The sequence below is a fragment of the Corvus brachyrhynchos genome, unplaced genomic scaffold (genome assembly GCF_000691975.1).
Source record: "Corvus brachyrhynchos isolate BGI_N302 unplaced genomic scaffold, ASM69197v1 scaffold92, whole genome shotgun sequence".
Classification (NCBI taxonomy): domain Eukaryota; kingdom Metazoa; phylum Chordata; class Aves; order Passeriformes; family Corvidae; genus Corvus; species Corvus brachyrhynchos.
Genome location: NW_008236973.1, coordinates 2,305,581 through 2,319,809, shown reverse-complemented (window position 1 = coordinate 2,319,809; position 14,229 = coordinate 2,305,581).

Here is a 14,229-nt window from a genome sequence, read left to right as displayed (position 1 = left end):
TCTTATTAAGCCCCACTGCCCTGAGTCAAATTAAATTAGGTATCTTATACAGAAGACATGAACAACACACATTTTCAAAGGAGCCTCGAGATAAAGCTTAGTCATGAGTCTATAGGTTACTCTGAGGTGACAGAGTTTGGGCATTAAGCTAGTGGTTTATATGTTAGGCATCATCAAAGCTTAGGTAAATACATACACAGACAGAGGCAGAGCTTTAAGAAACATAGCAGACAGACGCCTGTTCAGTCCCTCAATAACCAAGACATAGTGTTAGACCTCCAAATTGGTTGTTGAGTTCTAAAATCTGTCCCAGTCTTTTGACTGAATTAACCTTAAATTGCTTCAAATGTCAAGTGTTGCTTGAAGAGAGGTGAGCTGTTCAAAATTATCTAAATATTTCCATTCTAAGGAGGAAGTGTGCTGTTTCAATAGTATTGCCAGGAGAAAGATTGAAACAGGAAAAAAAAAAAAAAGGCAACCCTACATTTTAAAGAAGCATCTACTCAACCATTTCTTTGGTAGTTTAATTATGATTTCCCTAGGGCCAGGTTTCCCTTTGCATAGTACATATGCAACTAAAACTATTTTGCTTACAAATGCTATGTGCAATGTGACAAAGCTGCAAAACAAAGGAGTGAATGTGATTGTGAATGAGATCTTCATAAAAGACTTTTTACATTTTAGTTGGCAGATTCCATTGCTTTGACTCAGTATGAATCTGTAAAACAAATTTCAGATGTAACCTACATTATGGTGTCAGGTTAGAAGAAAAATATCTCATCCAAAAGTGTGCAAAGAATTAAAACAACATTTTCCCTTAGCTGGCTACTTATGAACAAGATGCTGAAATGTAGAATTATCACTTCTTGGGAGAGGCTATTTTTAAATTAGTTTTTAAATCTGTGGTGAAATAAAAGCTAGTTTTACTGTTCCAAAAGACAAATTTCATTTAGAAAAATAAAAACCAGATTTCTCTTTTATTTTGAAGTGTTCCTAAAGTTACTTTCTGAAACCATAAAGTACATATTTTAAACTTTAACTTTTTTGCACAGGATTTATCAGTAAAATTTATTTCATTCCATACATTGCAGATCAAGGACAGAATTGATTCAACTGTCCTATATGTATTCATTAATTTTCATCCAGATATTGTTATTTATAGTTAATCTGAATTTTCACATGCATGATAAAGCAGAAGAAAAGCATATAAATATTTTCTTTAACTGAGGTAAGCCTTTCATCATGAACTTTCCACTCAGCATGGGTGACCAGAACCTAGGAAATGTGATTGTTTCATCAACATTGACCAAAAATACCCATTTACACAGATGCAAGCTCAGAACAAATCTAGTGAAGGCCATGAACATATTCTGGATTTTCAGCAGTCTAAATGACAGTAGAAGTGTATCCCTGGCTGCCTCTGACAGTGTTTCACTTAAGCGTTATTTAAAACAAATTTCCAGTGCAATAAAGCCTCTCCCCTCTGCAAACGTAAATTATATTTAATATGCCTGGGAACAAGCGAGGCTGCCAAAGTCTGAGGCAAGCCAGCCTTTATGACTTCAGTCCGTTCTCAGCCCTTGATTACAATTTGATTTCCTTTGGCATCAAAAGACAAACTATTTTAGTGAACAATGTTCTTCCTTTACCAAGAGTGAGCTCTAGTTTCTTGGCAGAGGGCCTATTTACTGGCAGACAACATGTCCAACCTCCCAGCAATAGCAGACCTGCGGACTTTGATTTAAAGCAGCACGAAGTAAGAAAAACAGAACAGAATGTATATTGCTCACTTGAGAGGCTTATTGTTTAACCGGCCTACTTATCATTAGCCTGTGCTCCAATCCTCAACACTTTCTTTTGTGTACTTTATGTCAGACATATGGCCACATTGGGATGCTGACAGCAGTTTTAGCACTGCTGTACTATACATACTACTTGTAATTTGTTCTATCTTATAGTTGGGGCTTTCTTCAAAGAAGAAAGTGAATTTTAAATGCTGCTGTTAATAACTGTAACCCTCTGACAAGATATAAAAGTGATGTGCTTGGAGTGATGGCAGCATTAATTCATCTACATTGAGAGCCTTGTAGATGTTAAAGCTTTTAAAATGGAGCATCTATTATGTGAAGAAATTAAACCAACAAAGGCTGCTGAATTCAGTAACACAAAATAAAGCATTCCCATGCTATTAACTCCCTGGCCCCCCATGTCAAAAGAAAAAAAAAAAAGGAAGAAACACATTTCAAAGAGAGACAAATTTCACTCAGGCTTTTTGTTTACCTCCACCTTTGGGTAACCACATATCTCCCTCAGGATTGTGATAACACGCTTTTCCCCTTCTCATCACTATCTGAGCTCCAAGAATGCCCTTTTACCTCTTCTTCTGTTTGTTTGTTTCTTTTACTTAAGTACCTTAAACCTGATATAGTGATCAGGAGGGAAGAGAGGGTGGGATAGCACTTGGGTCCAGGCAGGAGCCTTCCTGCCTGCAGAGGAGCACCAGGGTTTCCTTGCTCTTTCCCCCCCCAGTCTTCCCTGGGGCCAAGGTTCTTCCTGAATGGATTAGGATCCTCTTTGATTTCAGCTGAATTCTACACCTTATAAGACTTACCAGGTCTGTTGTAGAGTAAGAAGCTTCCAATAATTATGTTTTTACATTAGAAAACATTGTTTTCTATGGGGAAAAAAAACTGAGGAAATGCCCTGGTGAAGAGACTGTTTTGTTTTAAAAATTCTGATAGAAAATATTGATAATCCCAGAACTGCATTTAATTTCTAAAGTTTTTTAGTCAAATGTGGAATAAAAAAATGACAGGTCTGAATCAGAGCACAATATTACAATGATCCCTAGGTAGAGCATATCCATCAGTCTCCAATTATTTGGTAAAAACTTCAGTCAATTTTGGAATTATTAATAAAATTAAATTAAATCTCAGCATTTGCCAAGGAATAGACATTAGACGTTCAATCAGCTTTGCTCAAGACCAAAATCCAGCTGAACATAAGAATGAGAGATAGATATAGATACAAATATATAACATAACCTCCTTCACTACAATAGCAGAAGCACTAGAGTGAAACAGAAATTAACAGCACATCATTATAATAACAAGTAAAACAATCAAAATCATTACCTTTTTACATATCTTATTGAAAACCTCAAAATCACCTTAGTGAGGGAAGGGTAGAAGGGGGAGATAATGTGTCTGAACTATTATTAATAGCAAAAATGAAATTACATAAGATTATTAAGGTCTTGAGCATTCTTTCATTGTCATGACAAATGAAGAATAGGGTTTAGCTAAAAAAAAAATTCTGCGCACTCTGAAGATTGTCATAAGTAATAAAAGGAAAGTGCAGCTGGGTGTGCATTCTGAGAACAAGCTCATTGTGAGACTGCTGGAGTAGAACAAGAAGGTAGAAAGGAAGAAAATAATGTTATTATATCTGAGCTGGAATATTCCTGTAAATATTTAAGGGGAAATATTAGGGAGAAAAAAACCACCAAACCCTGCAGGGATTTTTAAACCATTAAAAGGTGTATTGAGAAAAAAAGGAGCAACGTAGGGTAATTAAAAAACAGTGAAGAATTATTACTGTGCAAGTTTTAGGATAAATTTCACAGAAGTGTAATTTATTTTATATGGAATCTTACTGAGCTCACCCCAGAGCTAGATTTGATTTACGAGCATAACTCGTAGAAATCTCTGGATTGCCTCTTGGTTCTAGCAAACAGGAATAATCAGAGAATTGCTACACTTCAGCCATATTCTCTTTACCCTTAAACATGCAGATAGTCAGGTACCTCAAAAACTAGCTAAGCAGGACTATGCACAATTTTACAGAGTAATAATGAAAATCAGTGCTGATGCTCCTGTCACACTGACTTGATCCATGTGAAGCACAGGGCTGATGTTTCTCTGCAGTGAGACAGATTGTCAGCCATGAATTTACTCTAAGGGCATTTTTGTCTAGTTTTCTGTGTCAGTGAGAAGCCACTGAAAGACAGAGAAGCCATCAAGTAGATCCTTCCTCGGGTCATTCACCTGTGCTTTAAGAGACTTGAATCTAATCTCTCTTGTAACTTCACAGAGGCAGTAATCTGAACTCACGTTATAATAGAGATTACCTTTAGCAGTTTGTCGCTGAATATTATGTTACTGGTCCATGCCATTCTTCCAGTTAGAGGAATTTGTTTTGCTCATTAGACCACAGATGGAAGGAGCTGCTGTCCCCCAGCTCTTAAGACACATACTCAAGATACTGGTGCAAGTCTCAGCTCCAACAACTGCTCCAACAATTGCCTCATCAATTACATGAAATAAAAATCCAACATCTTAATGGCTGGCGCTCTCACAACATTCAGTTTGAAGTCCTGCCATCAAACAAAGGACTTGGACACAGCTTGTTACTGCTGAACATGCCACTGTCAAGGACAAAACCCAGAAATCAACAGAGGAAGAGTATGCTGTGTGTATTTTATGCACCACATTCATAGGAGATATAAGTAGATGAATGTTGCATTTGAGAACCCATATTTTAGAGGATGTGATATTTTTGTTTCAGTTAGGAAAGTTACTCTGGGATGGTCAGCAGTCACAGTGGCTACCTGAGACACCATCCAAGCTGTGTGCATCTTAGACACCCACATGGTGACAAGGCATTAAAGCTCAATTAAGATCAAGGAAACTGAGGATGACTTTGAAGGTGTCTGTCATGGCTAAAGGTGAACCTCAGCACTGTTTAGAGAGAGGTAGGTGCCTTACATCTTTAAGATTCTGGATTTCAGATGGCAACAGTTCCTTTGCATACAGAAGTGCAAAGCTCAAAACTTTAAATAATTATTTGGACAAGGACAATGAGAGCTAAAAATTAAGCAGCTCAATATTCTACTTTGCATCCTCCCTATCTCACTGGTCTCCCTCACCCTTAAAAATACTCTTTTTTCTGACGCTTACAATGCTTAGTCACATTCTAAGCAGGGAAGAAAATTATGATACCACCACCATTTTCAAGTACAAGAGCCAAATTTACTGCTGATTTGATCTCATTAGCTTAATGAGATTACACCAGGGATGTATTTGTCCCAAGGACTATATTAAATGAACAGTAATATATGTTTTTTGTAAAATCCTGTAATATACTTTCATTAACTTTGTTCCCCATACCACATATTTAACCTCTCTTCCTCCCTCTCCACTCATTGTCAGTGCAAATGCGCCTCATCACCTAGGTAAGATGGAGCACATTAACTATATGAAGGAGTCAGTATGCTGAATTTATCGATTAATCTTTTCTCCCACCCTCTTAATGGACTGATTTCAACTCCATGAAGCAAAAAGAAAATATTGCTTTTCCCCTTAATGAAAACTTTTAAAAAAATTAGGCACCAGGTGCATTTTTTTTTTTTTTTTTTACATTCTCTCTTCCTCTCCATCTCCTTCAAACTGGCAAAAATCCAGTGACTGTTTTGCTGCATCATGTATGAAATGTTTCACTTCATTGTAATACCAATGCTGCAATCCTTCTTTCAAACTGTGACTATTAATATGTATTTCATCCTCTGGCTTTCCTGAGCCAAAGCAAATGAACTGTGGCCTCATTGAAATGATACGGTCTCTTGACCCTTTGTGCAGTTTAAAATGATGTAACCTGAACCATTTTAATCTGAAGGCTGGAACAAGTCAAAAGCTGTAATGAGTTCAGGACACTTCAAGACATTAGAAGAGCTATCTTGCCATAAAAGATGCATCCTTTGCATATAGAAGCTGTAATATCATAAATCTGAGTGACACAGACATAAAAAATCTGCCCACTATTAGATTTTTTTCTACCTCTTCCCAGTGATGACTTCAGAGACCAGATCTTACACAAGGGATGTAATAATTGATAGTAAAAGCCACACCAGAGTTAAATGCCTCTGTCAACGTTTCCAACAGAATGCACATGATGGGGAGGGTTTAAACCTGTGCAATTTCTAAAGTGGAAGACTATTAAAAGCTTGGGGGAAATGCTGCCTTTCAGTGAACTGAGTTTGTTACAGATTTTGAGAATATTATGTTTGTCCCTCCAGCACACTCTGAGATGCCACTTCTGAAAATAAGCTTCAGATCTGTGGTGAGTTCCTTCCATTTCTATTGTGATCACCTCCAGATATCTCAGAGACAAACTCTGACTCCACTGAGGTCAGTGAAAAATTAACGTAATGAAACTTCATATGTTAGTTCAGGGTTTTTTAAAACCTCTAAATACTTTATAAAATGGGAGGGGTTCAGTCTTACAAGTGGGAAATCTTAAGGATAATGATCCCAGTCTGGAAAGCAATTAAAAAGGCACAAAAATTCTGTCCCAAGTGTCAAATCCAAAGGATCATCCTATCTTTTTTAACAGTTTCAGAAACAGCTTCTGTTCATGTTATGCAGCGGTGATTTAGTTCTCTATTCTCATCTTGAGAGCTAGCAATCTAATGGCAAAGGAAAAAAGGCAAATTAAACAAGGCAGAATGAATTCAGATTGCAAAGAATCCAGCGGAGCTGAACCTAACAAGCTTGAATTAAATAATTAGAATACCAAGGAAAAAAAAACAAACCTTCAGAGAGCAAAGGGTGTTCTTGGTCACTGATTGCTATTTAAATTGGTTTGGCCTCTAACAATTTAGAGATGGTCAAAATGCATAAATTTCCCCAAGCTTTATGTGCTTGGCTGTGATGACTGAAAAGGGAAGAAGTCCAATTTACATAGTAAATTTTTATAGACAGTTAAGCCTTTAAGTGGATTAATAAAGTTTGGTACTTTTAAAGGCATAGATTTTTATTAAATGACAGCATTCAAGTTAAAAATAAAATGGAAACAACATAAGCACACACTGATTAGAAACATACAATACCTATTTACTTAGGTTAAGGTCAAAGAGTTATTATAGTCAGATAACCAAAACATCTGCACAGGAAAAGCTTTCAAATTTCACCAAATTATGTATCAAATAATTTTGAGAGTCTCATGGTACTGTTGAAATCCTTGAAGACTGGTGTATGCTGAAATACAAACTTTCCAGCTTGGAACTCCAGCTAAAATCCTTCTGATTATTTGCTCATTTTCCAAATCCAATGCCATTCAAACTCCTCACTTTAACTCTCCACCCCGATATCTTTACATTAAATGATGGAAAAAAGTTTTGTGATATGGTTTGACATCATAATGAGAGAGATAGAAAAACATGACCTGCCTTCAAACCCGCAAAATTAAATCCTATCATGCAAATTCAAAGCTTTTGCCCATAGAGAAAGTGTGTATTAACAAACAAATTATGACTGGACTGGAGAGAGTAGGTTTGTAGGGTGTTTTTTGTTATATCTGGTTAAATCAGAAAGAACATTTATGACCTACTTATAATTCATTTTTATATGCTTGTGATGAAATGAAAAATAAAATAAGTTGTAGCTGTATTTGGTTTATTTTACATGAAACATAGTGATTTCAGTTCAAAAATCTCAAAAAAACCTTTTTACCAAAATATAATTTGAAATTTAAAACATAAATATTTCAATTGCATGACATTAAAGTGAAAGCTATTTTATCTTGTAGAAAATTATTTTATTTTAGCAAAAAGCAACTTAACTAATGAGACAAAAATTTACAAGATGTGACCCAAAGCAACATTTTGCAACATTTTTCAACTTTAAAAATGAAATGAAAGTTCTTGCACTGCACTGGTAAACATTACATTGGGCTACCCCTGTCACAAGATCAAAATTGACATGGCATTCTTTTGGATACAAACTGCTGTGTAAATGCAAATCACACTGAAAAACATTTCATCAATAATTGAATGTGAATCTTCAAAACATGGGGAAAGAAAAAGAAGCCATTCAAGAAAAAAGCAGACCCCAAGGTGTAGAAGGGGCAAAGCCTTCCCCAGACCCCAGAATTTGACTTAAGGAACTTGCTTAGGGCACATACCATGTCCTACTCCTTTTAAACAATTAAACATCACATCTACATAGAAACGACAATATTATAGAGTTGGAATAAGCGATCAGTTTAGCTAGTAATACCTCCATTGGGCCCTTGAAATACAGTCATGTAACTAAATTTTTAATCAAAATAATAAATAGGTGTACAAAGTCAGTGACTAAGTATTTTAGATGATCTAGTAGACGGAATTTCAGTCTTAGTGTAGGTGCTTGTCTAGCAAAATTAAAATCAGGCCTAGGTCACTGTTGCATGCAGAGAACAGCTGGTAATGGCCTTCAGGAAAGCAGTGCAGCAGATTTGCCTTGGTACCTCTGTACCAGCATCCATGCTGCAGCTGTTTCCAGTTGTGCTCAATGTGCACGCAGTCAGGCTCTAACTTAGGACACCAAGCTCTGCTTCTTAGCTTGCATTTGGAAGGAGTTTGCAAAGGGTTAGCCAAATGCTAGTCAGGTGGTGTCAGCTCTGGTTGCATAAGTTGCTGTGAAAATCTGGGAATCCCTGAAAAAGTCCGGAAACTGCTTTGTGGGTGTTGCTTCAAAGGGTTGGGATGGACAGTGTCCTAGATTCTTTTTCCCAACAGCATCTAAATTTATCTCCATTGTTCTTTTTTTTTCTTTTTTTTTCAGCTTAGTACTAAACCTGGATTCCAGCCAGTGAGGAACAACAATATCTTGACAGGGAACCTCATGCATCCCACACGGGTCATCTACATTGTCCGGGATCCATGTGCATCAGAGATTACAACAGTGGAAAACAAAAGAATTACGCAACACAAAGGTCTTGATGAGAGTAAACAAGAGAAACGTGACTTACTGCTGAAGCACTTTCCTGCCTGTAGTTGAAGCAGAGGGATAAGAGGAGGTCCACCCTTCAAATCTTCCCAGACAGTAACATACAAATGCAACAAATAAGCAAATGGAGTCTCATGTACTGTTGTCCAGTGTTTCTGTTTAGTCAGTACTTTCCTTAGAACAGAGATAAAGGACTAAATTGTATGCAGTTTCATACAAAAACATGCATTAGTTTGAAGCTGATAACATTGATAAAGTCTTAGGTAAATAAAAAATATGTGACTGAATTCAAACCTGGTTTATTCCAAAGGAAAATCAACCATACCCATGAGAGAGTTTGACTGAGAGCGAGACTGTGGAACTGGTAAAATCCTGGTCCATTCTGAACGAGGTTGTTTGACCTCACATTAAATGGCACAGTGGTGTGGCCAGCCTAAGTAGCTCAGAGCCCTTGGCACAACTGGCCCTCTAAGCATCTGTTCTGTGAATGGTTCAGCTTGCCAAGGCTCAGCAGGTTCCCCAGCCACAGCAACACGTGCCCAAGGCACCACTGCCATCACTTTTAACCCTGCCTTGGGCTCTGCATGTGTCAGCATAGGACCATCCCTGCTTTGAAGGAAGGGGATTGCAAAATTGGGAGTATTAAGATGGAGGTTAGATCCATTTTTTTCTCCTGCAACTCACTGGCAACAGCACATTGCTTCAGTAGGCACGAGTACATCTGCTCCATGTTGAAAGGAGAGACCCAGTCAGAAATAGGCTGAGGGGAGGGCTCAATATATTAAAAAAATTGATGGTGAGCTTAATATCAAGAAGCGCTTGGAAAGATGCTGTCTAGTGACCTAAGATGTTGGGAAGCCTTAAGGCACATCAAATACTGTGTTTCTCATATTTGTCCTTTTGCATGTATTGACTATTTGATAGAGTCAGTCTTCAGACTCTTGCCCTGTTTGGGGGGAAGCTTGTGTGTGTGTATGAGCTGTGTTTTGAGGTATCCCTGAGGGCAGTGCAAGATGAAAGCAACCAGAGGTAGCTCAAGGAAAAGATTTAAGCAGAATTTCGGCATACATGACAAAGACATATTATTCTGAAAATGTTTTTAAGATCCTGCCCAATCCTGGAGCCACTTAGACTCCTTTGGTAAATCCACGGACTTTTGTAGTAGTCCGGAATGCACAGAGGTATCTCCACTTTTGCAGTACTAAGCCAAAAAATACATTTCCTTTACCTAAACCAGATCAGTAGAAATATAACAGATGCTTTTCCACCTATTTTGACATCATGACACAATAAGAATTCTCGGAGCATACCTAGCATCCACAGTCATCAGCAGTTTAGTGTACTGCTACCCTTTAATATAAAACCTAATGATTGTAATGTTCAGTCAGGATGTAGAAAAGAGCTTCAGATGACTTCCTTATTGAATCAATGCAAACCTACAACTATCATGTCCCCCAGAGAATGCTATAACCACCAGGATACAGATTATTCAAAATAAGTATAGTTTCAAATCAAGGCTGTTGAAGCAGTGCCACTGTGCACAATAGTTAATTGTAGCCAGCAGATCAAAAGTGGTTATTCCACTTTATTTGGCACTTGTGAGGCTGCATTTGCACTTTCCAGCTGGAGGCATCCCTCTGCAAGAAAGACTTTGAAAGACTGGAGCAAGTCCAGAGGATAGCTGGCAAGATGAGTATGTGGCATATGAGGAGAAGCCAAAAGAACTGGGTTTGTTCAGCCTTAAGAGGAGAAGGTGAAGGGGAAAATTTACTGCTCTCTGCAGCTGCCAAATATAAAGATGCAGAGATAACAGAGCCATGCTCCTGCCGGAGGAAGAGTACTGAAGATCTCATGCAGTGATGGCATGAGAAATGATGGTCACACTTCAGAAAAGAGGAAATTCTCTTTAGACATAGAGGGGGAAAGTGTACCATGGACATGACGGCACCTGAGCAGGCTGCCCAGAAAGGCTGTTGAACCACCATCTTTGGAGATACTAAAAAGTTTACTGGCCAAGTCTCCCAGTAACCTGACCTAACACAGCCTGCTTTGTGAAGGGCATGGGAGAGGATGACCTCAGGGAGTCTCTTGGTTTGCATGAGAAGATCTGAACTGTGGTCTCTAGAACCAAATGCCAAATGATATGTGTGTATATACACACAGGCATATAGGGAGATATTAAGGCTCTCTTAAAAACAATAGTGCCAAATGAGCCACTCCTTTTTAAAATGCCATGTGTTCCTCTCTCCCAGACAGAGCTCAAATTCTGGGCTACAAACTGCAGATGAAGAGGAGCATCTCTAGAAACCGTAAGTGAGAAAAACAATGAGTGGGACTTGATACATATCCCCAGGCTTCCAACTGGTTAGACTTAGGCAGAATTAAACCCATTTTCTAACCCAGGTAGCTTCCTCCCTCTATGCCAAGATGACTAATTTTCTCCATTCTTTGATACAAGAAGCCTGTATACCTCTTTCCCACTCAAGTCTTTGAGTGCCTTAATTGAACTGTTCCTTATCACTCCTTAGATTTCCTGCATATATACCAACGGTCTTGAAAAGTTTCTGCATTCTGTGAACTAAATTCATTTCACCTGTTATATGGTTGATTTCAAATACACTTTTACAAAAAGGTGTTTTAACCCCTCGATCTTCAAGTTAGTAGATGCTACAGTGTTTAAATTAGCAAAGTGGACAATGCCTCATTCAGAGACAGTCTGATCTCTATACATATCTGCCTTATTTGATATCTCCTCTTGCAGTCCACCCATAAGTGTGTATTATCTGTTATCTCCTGCCTTACAATGTGTTCTCTTGAGAAACTATGAAAGGGAAAACTAATTTCTAGTTCTGTGCTTTCTTTTAAAGGCCTCATCACATGAGGTCTTTGTTACAGCCACGGACCCCATGTGCTATAGTTACATGATATCATTTAATTTTAAACATTGAAATTATTATAGGCTTTGTAAGAAAGAGGAAGGTGTAATTACCAAATTAAGCAGGAAGATGGTATGGTCAGTGAGGTCAGAAGTGTAAGGAAATACTTCAAGAAAGGGAAAACTGTTTTTAAATTTTACTAAATACGGACATCAGCATTTCAATTTCTTATATGCTCATATAAATAAAATAGACTTCACCTATGCAAAAGCCTGAAATGATCTCAGCATGAAAATAATATTTTGTGCATGCAAATCTCTTGTAAATCACTTTTTAAACGATTTTCACCTTTGCTCCATGCAATTAATTATTGAAATAATGCTTCTCTTACTGTTCTTACCATTCTCACTGAGTATGGAGGTTCTGAACTATATATTACTCATGAATGAGTACTGAATTGACACTAGTGATCTAAGGAGGCAGAGGTGGATGTCTAAGAGATTTCATGCAAGCAGAAAATGCTGATATGTTACAGAACAAAATAAATTTCCCACTGTGATAGGTAGGTTGGAGTTTATTTCCAAACTATAGCAGAAGTCTCCATCTTAATGTCGCTAATCATATTAGCTAAATATCACAGCAAGTAAAATGAGTTTTCAATAACACTGCCGAGTAATTTTCCAGCTAGTTTCATGCTTGGGATAATCTTATTTTTTTCTTTGTAAGTTTTGCATGGATATACTGGGGCAATTATCTTCAGGCATTTGGAAACTTAGCTAACACAGCAGCTTGCCAGTCTGCCTTAGTGTGACCTACTGTGGTGTTTATGTTCTGCATGCCAGTTGTTATTAGCTCACATGTGCATGGAATACCATTTTCCTCTTTATTGGTTTAACATAATAGTGTGCCATGGGGAGTGTTTTACAGAGGGGACAGGATCTGAATGTAGAGGTCTTTCTTCAAAGCAGGTATTCATTATCCATACACAGGAGAATACAGGAAATCCATACATACAGGAAATTTTACTCATTACTCCCATTTTTTATTTTTAATCGTGAACACCAAAACAGATAATATGGAGGAGCTTAAAGACTAATAGATAGTGGAGAAAATAATTGCAACTATCTTCTGAGCAATCACAGTTTGCTCACTTTTGTATAAACATATTCCAAATCTGAGGCATTTGTACCAATAAAGGCCAGATTAAGATTGTCCACCATAGGAGAAGATAAATTTCACAGTGAATTTCTCAGTAAATTCAACAAGTGTAGGCACACATTGCTCAGTGTCCTCCTCTAACACTGTGGCTACATCCCACCCAGAGGTAAGGTAGACTTAAATGTCTCTTTACTTCCCTACTGTAAAGCTGCCCCCAGCCTGTCCCTTCAGCTGGGAACACTGAGTCAGGTCAGAGAACCATGCAGGTTTAAAAAAACTAAAAGATAAAAGCAAAACCCTCAGAAAAAGTTGTTTTTCCTTTGTCCTAGTCTAGTGTATTGTCTCATAAATAATGTAGCAGAGCAACAGAGAGAACAATGTATGGAAGTAATAAAAAGGCAGGGACAGAAAGGTAAGGAATGCTTAAATGCACAAAACTGCAGAAATAAACAGGACTGAAAAACAGAGAAAAGAAATAGGTGCCTTGCCCACAGATTTGCCCAGAAATTGAAATTTTCATTAAAAAGAGAGAGAAAATCCTAATATGAGTGAAGAAATGGAAGCCAAACCTCAGATCATACAGCAAGGTTATATACTCAAATGGATGGAACCCCTTTGATTTTGAGCCACATTTACCTATTGATCTAATGTGACTCCAAACCCCAAAATCCTAATTTCCAGCATATGTAGTTCTTTTCTGTTTTAGCTGAATTAGAATAAATGAATTTTTATATATACACTTTTTGTATAGTGGGTAGTCCACGTAGCAAAAAGACATTTATACCTCCTAACTATGGGGAAAACTTGAGTCAGTGTTTGTGGCTTTATTAGATGTCTTAGGATCATCCTGTCAGCTGTAAGTAACATCATGTGTAAGTCTCTTGATCTCTAAAATAAGTTATAAACAATGAAGATTTTTATTTGCCTTGCTTCCCCCCCCCCTCCAGTGACACCATTCATTACACACTTATTCAAAGTTCTCTGATCTTTGTCTGAGTTCATGCACCATCACTTATCTTCACTAAGAGCAGTAAGTAGATTCTCTACTTGGCTGCTGTTTTCAAGAACCATGTGAGAAGTCTGTATCTTTCATACACCTACCTCTCTGTCTGATTTGGAAGTTGGCCAGTGGGTTCCAAAGTCATTAAGAAGAGAAAAATGAGAGTGAACGGAGTGGCGGGCTACACAGTGACAGCGTCTTCACTTCTTTTGGAAACCAGACAAAAATAGATGCTTGCACATCCTAAGTGACAAACTTAAGTGGAAGGCAACTTTTCTGGGCTTCCGGTCTAAACAGAAACCAGATGTTCTAGTGTTATTTTCTCTGGTGCTTCAGAGAAGAGTTGTTTTGCCAATAAGTTGCTTCCTCCATCATGGCCTGAGACTTTTTCTGCTGATATTCAAGTGCACTAAAGGCTGGAGTAGGGGGA